The sequence below is a fragment of the Sinocyclocheilus anshuiensis genome, unplaced genomic scaffold (genome assembly GCF_001515605.1).
Source record: "Sinocyclocheilus anshuiensis isolate Anshui unplaced genomic scaffold, SAMN03320099.WGS_v1.1 scaffold2047, whole genome shotgun sequence".
Lineage (NCBI taxonomy): Eukaryota > Metazoa > Chordata > Actinopteri > Cypriniformes > Cyprinidae > Sinocyclocheilus > Sinocyclocheilus anshuiensis.
Window position 1 is genome coordinate 1,222,755 of NW_015554063.1, and position 17,591 is coordinate 1,240,345.

The window sequence follows — 17,591 nt, forward strand, 5'->3', positions numbered from 1 at the left end:
GGACTTGCCGGCTTCCGCAGGGCACTGGAGGGGGTCAGCAATAGTGGCGTTTTCCATACGGATCCCAATTCGTCAGTCACGACTGACGTAACGTCGAACGTGACTGACTGAAAGGGAACGTCTCGGTTACTTGTGTAAGCCTCGTTCCCTGAAGGAGGGAACGGAGACGTTACGTCCCGTCGCCACAGTTACTGTACTACCGCTGTATGGCCGGGGCACGTAGTCTCGGCTCCTCAGCGAAAAACTGATGTGCGTTTGCACGCGCTCTCCTTTTATACCCGCGCTGCGGGGCGGGGTGCGCGTGGCGAAACACGCACGCCAACTGTCATTGGCTTGTTTAGTTAACACTCGAAGGTGATTGGGCTCTCGGGCGAGATCCCAATTCGTCAGTCACGACTGACGTAACGTCTCCATTCCCTCCTTCAGGGAACGAGGGTTACACAAGTAACCGAGACGTCATTCAGCTTTCAGATGATGTATAAATCTCAATTTCGAAAAATTGACCCTTATGACTGGTTTTGTGGTCCAGGGTCACATATAGCTTCCACTTTAGTTTACTGTATATTAAAGAAAAAGAAGCTTATAGCTTTAAAAGTAACATAAAAGACTGACAGAAGAGGCAGCAATAGTAGCAGCTTCAGCACTTCCCCAAAGAGAAATAAAAAAGGATATACTAAATAAATCAGTTAAATCTCTGCACTCCTCCCTTCCACCCTCCTTGCAGCATCCCTGCCTGTTTTTCCAGAGAGGTGAGGACCGCCCTGTGCTCCTGAGAGAGAGGAAGCTTGCGGAGAGCGGCACGCTTCACTACAGAAACACCTGCTTTTGTTAGCTCACTACGCCACTTACTCTCACCCTCAGGGACGTGCCACGGGGAGGGAGGGGACTGAGGAGACACAAAGCAAACGATGTCTCTGAGCTCCATGTCATCTGGATGAGAAAACAGATCCACCACCACCTCAGAATACAGAAGGTACAGCAAAGTAGGCTAACAGTATGCAGACTTTTAGGGATGCGAACTAAGTTTTCTCCTCTGTTGTCAATTATGAGAGTCACTATAAATGTGTTCCTAATAAAGGAGTTAATCTGCGAGCATATTTTATGTTGTTGGGAGAAAGTCACTGCGTAATATGATGTGGTTTGGGCTGTAGCACTCATCCATATTTCACCAAGACCACTGGGAATTGTGTGCTATGAATCCCGTAACAGTGTCCTTTTAACACAATTTCAACCACAAGATGCACTAGGCAAAAAAATGAAGTTTCTCAATCACTTTACATGAGGCAAAATCCATGTAATCTATGAGTATTGCACATCTTCGTTTGCAAAATGGGAAAAATGTGTGTCTGTTTTCCATTTTTCCCCATCAGGCCTTATCTTTCCAGAATCAATTCATTATTTGAAGCTTATTTGAAAAAGCCCACTGCATCATCAATGAAGAAAGGGTGTGCTGACAATTGCATTAATTACTTTATCTAAATCATTTCCAATTAACCTTACACACCACCTTACAAATAGAGTCTTGCCAGGCCACCCTGAATGACGCCGTCTCCTACAGACAGACAGACAGATTTTTTATTTTTTTAAAGGGAAGAGAAGAAGAGAGAATTTAGAGTAGGGGAATTTCAGGCAGGCACAGATAAGACTGCCACTTAGTCTGAGGGCTCTTCCTTTGAAGACTACACATTACATTTTGATTAATTAATTTCACATTGATATATGTTTTAATTTAACACTGATTCTTGTGTTCTGGGAATAGGGTTTGCTCGTTTTACAATTAGATTTCAGGCTTATTTAGAAAATAATGCTGATCGTCAAAGTAATGTGGGAGGAGACGTCCTCTATGCTGTCCTGTGAGGAGAAACAAAGCTTACATTTTATCACTTCTTTTTAAATATCCTATAACGTGCTTTAAAAAAAATTACATTTGACAGTACATATACAAAATGTAACTATTACAGTTAAAAAAAATGACTGATCAGTCATTTGGCAAAGTGAAAATGAAGTACCTATGGTGTGAATTTCATTTTATGTGTCTAGTTTCAGCGAGTTCATTGATGCTGTTGGTGATCACTGAGGAGAAAAAACAAAGTCTATGCTGGAACTTTAAATGTTAATCATAATGCTGGCAGAAGAACTGAGAAGTTTGGAGCTTAATGATAAATAAAATGCAGCTGCAGTGAAGACTGTGTCTAGACAGTTACTGAAACAGCAAGACTTTCACAGGAAGAGAAAGAGTAAAGCAATACAGTTGTAAAGGAAGGAGAGACTACAAAGCAAGCATGATAAGGAAAGAGAAGATTACTACTTAAAATAAAGTAAATGTATTTGTGATGATCATTTAAAAATTTACAATTTAATTTAATTTTTTAGCTTTTCCAGATATATTGACAGAACAATTAAATCCGCAAATGAGATGAATTTTGTTTAGAATGCTTTAATCTGCCTTAAGACTTTCCTTTCCTCTCATAAATAGATGAACACACTTTTGCCTCCAGTATAGGCTATTAACTAAATTTCCCGCAGTGCCAAAAGTATGTACAATAAAAAGTAAGACTTGATATCTAACATGCAGATACACCTGTGTGCACAACCATCTCTTTATTAAACATGAGGCAAAGTTTCATACCTGTTTTTGGATGTAATTATATAAAGCCAAAAAAAGGTGTATGTGTGTAGTGTGAGTGGGTGGTTATTTATTTATTTATCTCAGAGCTCATGGTCTCTCATGGAAAAAGGGGGGGAAACAGCCCGGCTCTCCTCTCTTTTTGATGTGTTCACGGCTTCTGAGCGCTCTCTAATTCCATCTGGCCACAACAGAGGCGGTGGAATGGCACGAAAAAGCATTTCCATATGTGCAAATTAGGAGGCTGCCTCCCCAAAACTGCAGCACCATTCCTCTGAAGTAGATAGCACTGCGGAGAGCTGCCAAGTCCTCTAATGGCAATCAAGAGGAGAGTTCTTATTGGCCTGTGTCTACCTCAGGCTACAATAGTGCATTTTCATCCTGCAATTTCAGGTGTGTTTTCAAATGTAGAAACAACAGTGTAAAAAAAAGAAGAAAAAAAAATGAAAACTGCAACAACAAAAAAAAAACTCATATAAAATAATTGTATTTGTATACACATTTTATGTCACACATGCATACTATATATGGTCCTGATAAACCCTATGTTATGGGGACAAAATGTCCCCATAAGATGGCAATATCCAAAATCCTTGTCCTTGTGGGAACATTTTTTGGTCCCCATGAGGAAACAAGCTTATAAATCGTACAGAATGAGTTTTTTTTTTTAATTCTAAAAATGCATAAAGTTTTCTGTAAGGGGTAGGTTTAGGTGTAGGGCGATAGAATATACAGTCAAACCAAAATTTATTCAGACACCTTGATCATTTCTCACATTATCACAGTTTATTCACTATAGTTTAGAAAATGGTGATAAAATATGACAAGAACTCAGAGTTAAACTAGTAAAAAAATATCAAAAATTATATCTGGTGTCTGAATAATTTTTGGTTTGACAGTACAGTTTGTACAGTATAAAAACCATTATGCCTATGGAATGTCCCAATAAAACATGGAAATCCAACGTGTGTATGTACATAAATTGTGTATACACATCTTTCTTTTTCAGATTTTCAGGCTATTGGTTAAAGTTTGGCTCCATTCGGTTTGTAACGCCCACTTTTCACTAGCCAGTCACCTTCTGGCAATTAAAAGTCCTGCCTTAAATTTTGTTCTTGTTGAATATCCTGTTTTATACAGAAAATATCACTTAATAGAAATAAAGTAGGTTGAGAATACCATTTCATTTTGGTTTTAAATGATTATATCACATAGCACATCTCAAAAAATAAATAAATAAATAAAACAAATATATAAAAATATGAAGAGTTCATTTGCAAAAACCGATAAATGCCACTTTTAAAAAAAAGAGCCGATTGCCGTGCATTATTCTCCACATATAGCTCGATCTGAACCCTTACTTGGAATGCGCAATAAAAAAACGTGATTTCTGAAAAAAAAAGAGTTATCGGTTTTTGCAAATGAACTCTTTATATATTGATGCTCTTTTTTTAAACTCTGGCACAAATTTAGTACTTAGTGTAGTGCTTTAAGTGCTATTATATATTCAAGGACTATAATATATATACAATTATAATTGTTACATTTAATTTAACCTGTGAGAGGTAAATTAAAATAGCTGACAAACCTACAAGAAATGCCACTGTAAAATTCTGCCACGGACATGACGTGTTTGATATTTAGTCTCTTAGTCTAAAATCCAATAACAAGCTTGTGTAGCTCCCAAACGTACATCAGTCCTTCAGATATTTGGTTGTACACCAGTGCTTGCTTTCAATAATATCCTGGAGCGATGCCCTGGACAGGCAAAAAAGATCCAGCTGGCTGACATCTCAGACAGGAGAAAATGCCTCTAGTAATAAAACATACAGCAAAGGGCACTGTTTTATAAAGCAAACCCACATGCAAAAACACACATGCACAAACAGAGCTGTAAATGAGTGTGGGATTTGCCAGCAAGTAGTGTTATCAGTTTCTCTCTTTTATAATAAAACATTATGGACTTCCTGTACATGATGGAAGAATTATATAGACACGTAGTTTAATCTCTCTCTCTCCCTCTATAGTCAATATGTATGGGAGAAAATTAATTACATGACATAATTGCTACTATGTGGAGATCAGGTCAGCAGGAATGTCAATATGTACAGTGTATGTTTATGGTGGACACATAATGCATGACAAAACCCCAAAATAATGCAGGCTTTTGCATTACAAACAACACACATAAACAAACAGAGCAGTGTTCAAGCCCTCTCTACCAACTGAAGTGGACGTCATTCTCCTCTCATCCTTTATTGATGGGCCAAGAGCTCCCATGTCTTTTGTGAGGGCAAAGAAACGGGCTGAAACCTCACATATGTGAGAGCTTATTATTTTCAAATGTGCAGCAATCCTAGAGATGCGTTTAGATGTTCCTGAATGGCACACACACATTAATGCTAATAACGTGATTTTAGGGCTAATCTGAAAGAAAGAATGGGAAGGTGGCCATCATGGCTTTCACTGAACAAACATGGGAAAGCTACTCATCTGTTGACCTGATTTAACAACCCCACACAAACACCTGTTTTTAGTGTTTTCCATTGTCTGCTGCTGAGTGAATCACTGAAAATTAATTTTACTCACTTTAGCGATGAATATTGGAAATCTGAGTGACAACTTACCTTTTTCCTAGTCTAATCTACACTATTCAATGAGAAAACTGCACTTTGTAATGAATTGCTGCTGTATGAATACTATAAAGTCTGTGCGGCAAATTGTCCATCAAGGTACATATAAACAAGAGTATTCAAAGTTAACTGGCACAAAAACAGATACAGAAAAGGCCTTTGACACTCATCTTCAATGCAAGTTTTTCTCCCCTCAAGATTTCGTTCACGTCACAGTCTATATGTCACCTTCAGTGGGACGCAATGTAGAAAATTTCACTTTATTCTTGCAGTTGGATGCCACAAAACCCGTAGACACTAAACATGAGAATTCACTCGCAGAGGAGAAGAAAAAGAAAAAAAAGTCACTTGATTGGTGACAAAAGATAACAAGAAGTGGCTGCAGGGTGCCTCCCAAACCCTTGCTGTCTCAGAGTGGTGTGAATCGACCCCATCTGGTTTCATCTCACATCCCCACTCAAGATGGTGCCTTTCCTGCAAAAGCCATAATAGTATATAGATATGAGAGACAAAATATCCCTGCCAGAGTCCCTGGTGACTTAAATCAGTATGGGATCCCTCTAGAGCTCTGTCTGTTCCCTGGCCAGAATTGCAGTACACTTTAAGTAGTCCAATTTAACGTGAGAAACCACGGGCACTGCACTCCCAGGGAAGGAGGCAAGTCTCTGTCCATCTGTGGCTTTGCTTCCTGTAGGGGCAGCCTCAAGAGGAAGTCTCGGCGACGTTTGCGAGATTTATTTGTTTTTGCTAAGAGGACCGAAGCATTTGGATGCAACGGAATCAGTTTGTTTCCCCATGCAAAGTGTTTTGATGTCCTAATATTTTTATATTTAAAGGCAAAAAATGACAATTCTGACATCATTTGCTCACCCTCATGTCCTTGCAATCCAGTATACCTTTCTTTATTCTGTGGAGCACAAAAGGAGAAATACTGAACAATGTAGTAGTTGCGCTTCTACATGCAATTAACACAGAATAGGAACCAGAGCTTTCGAGTTTCAGAAAGACTGCGAAAGCACAATGAAAATATCTTAAAGCAGTGATTCTCAGCCATTTTAGTCCAAGGCCCCCCAATTGTCAAAGACAAGGGCCCCACAAGATATTTCTGCTGCTTCTACTACAATTATTATTTTTTTTTTTTTTGCAGAAACTAGGATAGGCAATATATTAAAATAATGAAATAAAAAAATATAAATAATTAAAATTATCACTTTCCGAAATTTATTTAAATAACTTAATGTTCTTCAGGGTCTACATTTTCATTCTCAGTAAATTTAAATTAATTGCTTTATTTTTCTAGTAATTTGTGGTTCAACAGTGTTTATTAATTGTTTGTTTATTTATTTTAATTTTTTGTTACTTACAAATAGTAATGTCTACCCAATAAAATTTTATATTTTTAATTATATTATATTATATTACATTATATTATATTTTTATTTATATTGGTTATAACATTTATCCTGGCTTTTATTATTATTTCCTTGACTATTTATTTTAGTTTATTACTTTAAAACTTTACCATGACTTTTCCATGTCTTAAAGCATCATAAAAGTATTCACGCACTACATTTCCAGTCATCTGATGATCGAAATATAGGTTGTTATTTAACAATAATCCTTTTTAGTGGGCTGTTGACTGTTATGACTGGATAATTGAGTCAGGGAATCAGATCAGTCTGATTCAAAATGACCTGGATTAAAGATCCAACTCATGAATCGAAGGAATAAAGTCATACAGGTTTAGAAGGGAAATAAGGGTGAGTAAATGATGACATTGTTGACACTGACTTTAAGGTGAACTATTCAGTTAATGGCTCAAAGATCATTGTACATTTAGATGATCTGGACAAACTCATCAATGAGTTGTTCAAAAGTTCATCTTGATATGAATCATAAGTTGCATTTATGTTGCCGTAGAGAAACCATGTGATCGCCTTGATTATGTAAACAGGACAGAGGAAAAAATAGACCTGAGCTCTGCAGCACTGATGAGCAACAGAACCAGAATCACCTATTGATGACAACCACCACCACAACCATGATGATGAGGAGGACTGAGAGAGAAAGAAAGGTGTGAATGGTACTAGGCATTCTTCAAACATACAAATCACTCTTGCATGAATGTGGAAAAAGTAATATATTCTTACCAATAACAAGGAAATAAGCTGTATTTTTTAGCAGCGTTGCGACTTCAAAAAAAATCACCATTCAAAGGTGACCACAAAAAGTAATTACAGACACACTGGAGATCCATACAAAGTTCCTGTCTCAGTATTCATGAAACTTTAATTGCGAGGAACAACCAGAGCCCAGTCACTCTGGTTTTGATCAAACACAAGCGTACACAACACACTACACTGCGTCCAAACATTAGAAATAAGATATAATGTGATTTTTTCTTGCAGGAAACCAATGCTTGCAGAGAGTAAAAGAATACAATTAAACAATTCAATATGCAAATATCATCTCCGTTTGCTGAACAATCCATAAAAGTTGATGGAAGATTTTCAAAATTTAATCTTACATTTCTTAAAGTATAAAGCATGCAAAATAACTAACTAACTAAATAAATAAAACCTAAACAATTTACTTCAATTGGTTGGGAAATTGACACTAACTTTTGATAAAAAAAAAAAATGTGATAAACAAACCCGTTTGTTGTTGTCTTGCATATTATAAAGGTGACTGCAGGTCTTATAGTGATAATAACTGTTTGAGGCAGGGCTGCCTCTAATTCCACATTAGTGGATGAATTGCAGTCTTTCGTGTAAAGCAGAGGACTTTGATCTCTTGTTCTTGATTTAACCAAACTGGTTATTAATCTTCTAAGCCGTGATTTAAATAGTCTCAGCAGTGGTTAAACACACCTTGGTCTCCTAATACAATGTCACATTCCTTGCATGTAAATACAGGCAACTGTTGATTTCTCAACCTCATTCATTTGTGAGGACATCACACCACTATCTAACTAAATAAATAAATAAAACATTTAAAAAAAATAAATAAAAATAAAGGTAACAAGTTAACACAATGTTACAACTATAAGATGCTTTTCCAGCTATGGCACTTTTGGCCACGTGGATGTTTAGAAGCTATCATAAAGTACTTTACATACTCTTACAAGTTTAATTAAATTTGTCTACTAACAATGTCCATTCTAACAAGTCAAAATGTATAATTCTAAAACATTTCCACCACAGTGTCATTTTTATCACATCTCATATTATGTATTTTGTTTTTCTGTGGTGAAAATGGCCTTTTAGTTGAAAATGGTTTTACAACTAGCATTAAATAATATTTTACAGATAAATAATAAAAGGCCAGGTATAAAATATTACTTTTTTTCATAAATAAACTTACAAAAATAATTGACAGATTACTTCGTTGGAAATTTCATGCAATAAAATTATTCATTTAACAATTAATATTTACCTTGACTTTTTTTCCTTAACTGAAATTTCATGCAATAAAACTATTCATTTAACAGTTAATATTTACCTTGACTTTTGTTCCTTAATTGAAACCTTTGTCTCTTCTGGAACCATGTGCAATAACCTTTGATAAAACTTTAACAGTCAATCAATAAGTAAAACAAACAAATTAAAATCTATACACAAAATGTATATGTAAAGTAGACAAAAACAAATTATGAAGGCATAAAAACTATTTCCAAAAATGAATGTGTCCGTCATATAGCAAAAAGAACATAGTTAAAATCTGTTAATTTAATAAAAATCAACCCTTGCAACATAAAAGTGCATGTAAGTTCAAGAAACACCCAATAATAAAATGGACTAAGAAAGACGCATTACAAACACACACACAGACAATTGGTGATGAAACACTGTTCGATAATCATTCTTGTTTTCCGACGTTAGTTAAGAATATCTCCCACCTCCATCAGTGGAGGCTCTGAGGAGCAGAAGACCCTGCAGGTCCAAATGAACTGATTTAGTCACAGAGAGATAGAGAGGCAGTGTATTCCTGGCTCTGTGCTCTGTGTGAGGTGTTAACCAAGTGAGAAGCGCGGGGACTCGCTGGGCGCCTGGCCCGCCTCCACGCACACCCACCACTTCATATCTTCATCTGATGTGTCAATCCCCAGACTGGCCTGGCAGGAGAGAGTGAGGAAAGGGTCACTAGAGATCACAGATGCCACCCTGTTCCTCTCTCTCTCACTCTCTTTTATTTTTTCTCTAAGTTTGATAAGGATCAAATGGAGTTGAAAAACAAGCACTTTGAGGAGCGTTCGGTAAATGTAGCTAAACTCTGAAGGAGTGGGAGTGCAGGTGCAGGGTGGGATGTTGAAGAACTCGTTGACGGTATGTGCCACAAAGGCACGGTTGCTTATTATGCTATGAAATTGGTATATATAAAAATTAAATTTAAATTCTGAAGGTTTCGTGTTAGGTGAGCTTCCGCAGTGTTGAGAAACAAGTGCCAGTTTTACGCCCTGCCAATACAATAACGTCCATTATGATACCAATTTCAGGAAAATATATAAATAAAATAATTCAAGGAAAAAAAATCTTCCCACCAGCAGTCGAACAAATGCGAGCGCTAAGTACCAAGACATCTCTCTGTCCTTTAAAGCAATGATATGAATAATAACAGTAATGATGTCTAACGTGGGAGGAGATGGTTAGCACAGTCGAGGAAAATAATGAGTTTTAATGCCAATGCTAATGGGCAAAAAATAGATCCCCCTCTTTCAAAGGAAGAGGAGCGTTTAAGAGCTCTCATTCAGCGCTACCCTTGTGATAATAGCCACACTACCACATGTCTCTCTGTCCTGAAGAAAAAAAGAAGAAGAAGAAAATATACTTGTTAGACTTCTTAACGCGCTTTGCGTGTTTTGAATTTGAGGATGCTGTCATTCTGTTTTTGCCATCTGTTTGGCTCATTATGGGACATATCAATACTAAAATATTTGAAATTGTCATAATTTTAGGAAACCTCCGCCACCTGTGCAGGCGTTGTAGTTTGTACACCGTGTTATTTCCTCACTGTACTTTCCCCTTTGTACAACTCTGCCATGTTCGAGCATTTTTGCATTAACATAATTGGTTTTCTAAACTACACGAGAAAGAAAGAAAGAAAGAAAGACATTCTTTAGTATAACAATTCTTATCTATCTATCTATGGAAAGCAGTTTGAGGTCTTCTCGGCTGCTCACTGACCTTCATGATCTGGTCATCGAGGACATCTGCTAGGTCAGCTTTCAGAAGCTGGTGGCTGGAACTTGAACTTGGAACATTGTTTGGTGGCAGAGAGCCCCTCTGGGAGGCTTGTATCAAACACAGCCTTCCTCCTTTATCCACTAAATGGCCTCCTCATATTCTTACTTGAGAAATGCTTCCTCTTAAACACATTACTTGAGCCAGGATTTATAAATTATGAATCATTTGATACAGACTAAATACAAGTTTCCATGCTCCCATATAGTAAGATGACTACACCTCTTTGTTTTTTGCATGACATTTGTATGACAACATTTGGTTAGTTGAAGCAACTAACAATATGTCTTGTTCAGGTGTTTAGTTTTTAATTTTCTTTTTTTTCCCCATTGGACTTGATTTATACAGATATGTATCATTTTTTCACTTCTTTAGTTTTTCCTTCATTCTCAGCTACCAGTTAACTTAGAGAACTAGTGTAGCAAACTGTACATGTATATATGTTTGTGTGTGTGTGTGTGTGTGTGTGTGTGTGTGTGTACAAAAAAATATGTGTAAAATGTGCATAGAAATATTTGTTTATTATATAAATTGGTAACACTTTACAATATGATCCTATTACTTAACATTAACGTTAATTAAAGCGTTAACATTGAACAATGCAGTATTTATTAATCTTTGTTAGTTAGTCAGTTAGTTAGTTAGTTGTTAGTTAATTAGTTAGTTAGTAAAACAAATACAACTGCTTGTTGCTAGTCCATGCTAGCTAAGGTCAATTTAGTAATATTAATAGATCCAACTTTTGATATTTTAATAGTAAGTGTTGGAATCAACATTAACTAAATAAATACTTTAGTAGTATTTTTTATTGTTAGTTTATGTTAATTAATATAGTTAACTAATGTGAGCAAACAAAATGAACCTTATTGTTAAAGGGGTCATCGGCTCCGACATGCACTTTTACAAGTAGTTTGAACTGAAATGTGTGTTGGCAGTGTTCGTACACAACCACCCTATAATGATAAATAGCCACCCAGTGTTTTTTTTAAATCTCATTAAATCATTTCCTCTTTCTCATATCAAGCCATTCTCAGATGCCTGTCTGTGTGACCCAGGTCCCTCCCACGATTGTTGATTGACACTAGCGTTTTACCTTAGACCCGCCCTGAGTGAGCTGTCATCAGACAGCCATTGTTTCGACGCCGGAGCAGGGGTAGACAAGAATGGCTCCTAAGCGATTAAAGTGTTTTGTTGTTGGATGTAATAATGAACATAGCAGTCGTCATTTACTCCTAACATCTCAGCCGGTGAAGACGCAGTGGATTACCTTTGTTTTTAAAGGGAATGCGCCCCTGATCTACCTAAATGCGTCTATGTTCACGCAAATCATTCGTGATCCAGCTTCACCTACAGAAGAAGTGAGTGTAAGGTTCTTTTATGAATCATTGCAAATCACCTTTACTAATAACGTGCAAGTTAGAAAGTTCTGCGGCTAAAGTAAACAGTCTCATGAGAATGGCTCGTCACCCCACGGAAGAGAGGGGTGGAGCTCATTAGCATTTAAAGGAACATGCACTGAAACGGGTTGCTAAAAACAGAGCTGATTTTGACAAGGTAAAAAGGATGTTGTTTTACACTAGCATTGAGAATTTTTAACCAAAGTATGTTATAGACTTTTCATTAAGACCCTAAAGAATCATATCAACTTGTGGAAAATGGGCATGCGATGACCCCTTTAAAGGGATAGTTCATCCAAAAATGAAAATTTGATGTTTATGTGCTTACCCCCAGGGCATCCAAGATGTAGGTGACTTTGTTTCTTCAGTAGAACACATAAAAATCATCATATGTGTTCTACTGAAGAAACAAAGTCACCTACATCTTGGATGCCCTGGGGGTAAGCAGATAAACATCAAATTTTCATTTTTGGGTGAACTATCCCTTTAAGCGTTACATATACATTATTGTTGATATTTTTACACTGTTTATATTTTTAACTTTCTAATCCTAATTCTTAAGTGTATTAAGCGGCACAAATGTTTTAACACTAACAATTAGAAATGTTATTTGAGAACCAAATCAGATTTTAGAATGATTTCTGAAGGATCATGTGATGCTAAAGACTGGACTAACTTCTAAAAATTCAGCTTTGCCATAATAAGAATAAATTATATTTTAGTATATATTAAAATAGAAAAGAGTTATTTTAAATTGCATTAATTAATTTGTATTATTTTTTATCAAATAAATGCAGTCTAGGTGAGCATAAAAGACTTTAAAAAAAAATTGAAATAATAACAACCCCAAACCCTAGAACAGTAGTGCATTGCACACACACACACACACAAAATATATGTACAAAATTGCACAGAAATAAGTTTATAATTATAACAAGAATTATATTATTATATCATACAAAATAATTATTATTATTGTGCACATTGTGCACATACATACAGACTATTAATGAGAAATGCTAAAAGTTTAGTTTCGAAGGCGAGGTACAGTAAATGCCAAGAACGTAGTTTCAAGGTCAGATTAAGTTAAATGACAGGACACAGATGTCTTTGGAAATGAAAAATGTCGTCTTGAAAACAGCACAACAGCCTGTCCTTCTTCACCTCATTCCTGAGGTGTTACCCCAAGGAAAAGAAGCATCTCCTTCCAATGTCCCCCATGTGGTGTCAACCTCCCTTCTGTGTACCAGAGTATGCTAATCGCATTCAGGTCATTATTTCATTACAAACAAGGTTTAAGTTTAAAAGAATGGTGCCCAATGCCACCTATTAACCTTCAAGATGTTTGAAAATGAGGTATTACGGGATTGTGGTCCCCCTGTGTCCTCATTATAGTTCATCATCCAGCTTATAGTTCACCACTTCACATCAGTTGCATTGCTTATGCACCTAGCAGAGGTCCAGGGTAAGAAGTCAGAAACCTCATTGTGTTTATTGTTTCGCATGCGTGGTTGAATATTTATCATTTAGTGTAAATTTATTTTCTTCTCTGTCCTGAAACTTACAATAGTGAACTTTCCATTTAAAGAATCTCAATGTGTCAAATGTCACAAATTTCCATCTCTTAAATATTCAGAATTACTTTCTGTAGTAGAATTCAGAAGTATCAACTAATGATGAGGAGGTTTAAAAAAAATTATGTTTTTGTTTTCATTACTAATATTTTTCATTTTTATTTTCTAGTCTTATGGTGAGAGAAATGGTTGCAAACTGCATTTACAGAAAGTTGGATGTCCTTGTCCTTCTATAAAAAATATGCATTTGAGACCCATTTTCGCTGCAAATAATGCTGACCAGAACAAAAAGCATCAAGTATGAAATTTAACTCTTGGGTTTCACAGTTCTATTATAATTAATTTTATCCGGTGTGACTTCTTACAACATCTCAGAAACGCAATACTGGGAAACAACAAAATGAAGATACATTGTAGTGATAGTACAAATATTCCATATAGTTTTTCAGTCAATATTAAGTCATAAAACCACATGACCAATAATTATAAAAAAAATGGAAACATCTTCTTCTAATTATTAAAGTTAAAACACATGGAAAGGTCACAGACCAGCAAGCTATTTGACATCTCTGAGGATCTTACTTTTACGATACTTTTGTTCAAAGAAATCCTAGATCATCATTTACATTTTTAAATCTGCATTTTTCATATAGATTGCGTCATTTTCTAATTTTAATATCAGTGTTATTTCCCATGACACCTTTTGTCTTATTATACATTATGAATTTCTCTCTCTCCCTCTGCTCTAATCCCTGTGCCTACACCACGCTTATGAGCTGAAATATTTTATCAGGTGGAGGCCGCAGTCAAAGTTATCATTTTAATCTTATTTCAATAAAAAAAATAATATCTCTTCTCCTGGGTTTGACAGCAGCTAATGGTTTTTGGTTATCGTAAAGGAAACTTTGAAGACTGTTACTGGGGGGAAAAAAAAGAAAAGCAAAGTGTGTTGTATATTTTTCCAAAGCCTATTCATAAAACATGAGTCAGAAAGGATACAGGTAGGATATCTGAAGTAAACCTCAGTCACATGAGTATGACTATGTTAGGTCATTCCCAGCAACCCGTGGGGCTTTAAAGAATAACACAAAACCATGTTTCAGTTGGCAGTACCATTATTAATGCTTTATGGAATAAGCTCTCTTGTGAATACACTATATGATTAAATATAAAATTCCATATGAGGCAGTAAATAAAACCTACAGTTCACAGTACATTTCGAATCAATATCAGAAAATGACTCCTGATTCAGTGATGGAGATTTACTGACTGAGCGCATCTGATTCAAACCACTAAATCACCAACAAGGTCTTTTTAATGATTCGTTGTGACTGACTCATTCAAAAGAACCAGTTCATAAGAGTCATTTACTGGTGAAACGGACATCACCACTCACACTGTGTTCATTGTTGCGTGCAGGAAACATTGGCCGCAAGTTCTAACGTAATGATATCTGACAAAACCGATTATGGACACGCATAAAGCTTTCCTGACAGTCAACCAGATTTTAATAGTGTCACACATTTCGTTTTTTGCATTTATGACCATTCAATCAGAAAGCAAGTGAAAATTCATTGAATCCATCCACCTCATTTTTTAACATGTGCAGCCAATTATAACTGTCTTCCACTTCCAGTTATTTTAGCTGTAGAAAAGCATATTCATTTATCACTGTAATGATAAATACACTTGTTTGTCGCGCAAAAGTTGCTAGTCTTCTAGGTATTTACCTATAGCAGCTAATGAATCAGACATCTTGCTCATTCACAGAAAATAGATTACTTTCGCATTGCAAAATAATGTGAAAATAACATCGGGTTTCTGCCTTTTTTTGGACACAAAGAAATTCATGAAAATTAGGTGAGTTTATGATTAAAATAAGAACAAATATCTGCCAGCGGGATCAGAAAACTTAAAAAAAATTACAAGAGAAAGCAAGTTCATACCTCATTGGTAGGTAGCATAAATGCATGTAATGTGGTTAAATGTATCTTGATTTAAAGATATTTAGATGTTTGTACTAAAAAACAAGACTCGAATTTTTTTTTTTGTATTATTATTATTTCAATGTATTCAACATTCAATGCCATAAATGTAAGACTTTCTGCTCTAATTTAAGATCTTTTTAAGGCTTTAATTTGTGGAAGGACTAATTAAGATTTTTTTAATTAAGATATTTTTTTTTTACACCTTGGTCATGAAGTATCAAATTCATGTTAGGAATGTTAAAATTGCTTTGGGGTCTCTAAGACAGCACATCATGGGGGTTATTATCATTATTAAGAAAGAATTGTGTAATTCTATTTATCCATTTGTTTAGTTTTTTTGTTATGTTGTTCTTTTGTCTTTTTTTGTCCTTTTTGAATATGTGTTTTCTGTTTATTATTAGCTGACTCGGTGCTTCATCATTCTGCAAAAATTCATATCTGCTGAACATAAGGGAGAGAAACAGTGAGGAATCAATCTTTTGTGCTTGGCCAGATAAACACAAGACACAATCAGAGGGAGGAAAAGAGACAGAAAGGAGAAGGCCTCATCCTGCCGGTGATGGATAGCTAGAGTAAAAGTGTCAGGATGGTATTATGTAAATTAAGGAGGCATCCGAGCATCGCCTTGATGATTATGGGAGAAGTGAATGATGTTTGCGCTCCCCAGGCACTTTGCTGTGCCTTGTTATTTTTTTTCTCCCTTCCAGCCACCCCTCGGATGCATTCGGCCTGACCCCCTGGACGGAGGGGAGGAGAATCTCTCGGGAACACACTCCAAAAAATTGGAAAAGACATCTGTTTCATTTACTAAACAAATTATCTGCCAGGATTTCTCACCTAATGGGCATGGGGAATGGAGTGCAGACTCCGAACACACACGAAACAGGAAGCAGAGGGGCGGCCCGCTGCTAATAATGCCTGCTCTCCTGACCTCATCCTGGCCTCTTGCTGCCTTCGCCCCAGCGTTACATCTACAACTGACAACGATAGCCAGGAATTCTTAAATCATCTTTCTGGGATTTGAACACAGCGTCTGAAAATGTAAAGGATGTCTAATCCAAAGGGAATATCATCATATTGGAACGAATGCTGCAGCAGTTATAGCGGGGGTCATTTATTTGAGTATGAAAAGCCAAATATTATGACGACCTTTTCTTTTAGTTTCACAGCTATTTTAAAACGGTCAGTCATCTGTAAGTACGCAAGAATGATGTCCTTTTCAATGCATGCGACACAAAAGGTATTTTCCTTTCAGCAAGGATTTGATTTCAAACAAAGGGGTAACTTTAATAAAATATTTTTATGAAACTTTGAACAGTGCTATATCACTCCATTTCCAAAGGCCTTTTCAACGTTATTCATCTCTGCACAGCTCTTGCACCATGTTACAAGGACATGAAACTAAATGCCTTTAAAATGCTCAACCTATAACCTTTCACTTTTAAGAATTGAAATAAATAAATAAATGTAATAAGTGTGTATACACACACACACATGCGTATTTTTATATTGATTTTTTTGTTTGTTTCTAGGAGTTTAGCTGTATTCAACCGCATTAAGCACTCTACTGTCATTCAATACACAATTCTGTATGTTAAATTCTATACTATGAATTTAGCCCTTCGATGAATCATCCCTGATTGCATCCCTGAAAATACATCCCTGATTTTGACATTGCCACACAATGCATTCTGAGTATCTCATTCTAGCAGAAACTCTTCACAGTAGTCAAGTCAAGTCAAGTCACCTTTATTTATACAGCGCTTTTATCAACACAGATTGTGTCAAAGCAACTTTACAGCATTAAATAGGAAAATAGTGTGTCAATAATGCAAAATGACAATAGTCATAGTCAGTAGATAAAGTGAACATTAAAAAGAAATATTTCAGGTTCAATAAAAGTTAAGTGCACTTGTGGTATGATATTGATTATTACAGAAACTAATTTCTAATAAATGAATTTTGCCCCTCTCTTTTTTCTAGGATACAATGAATGTAACAGTTATGTTACATAAATATTAAAATATTTATTTTTTCAATAGTATACCCTCAAGACATAAACAAGATGCATGTTAACATGATTTCAGAGTGGAACAAAACATTAACTAACCTCTTTTTGTGCAGTTACATTAC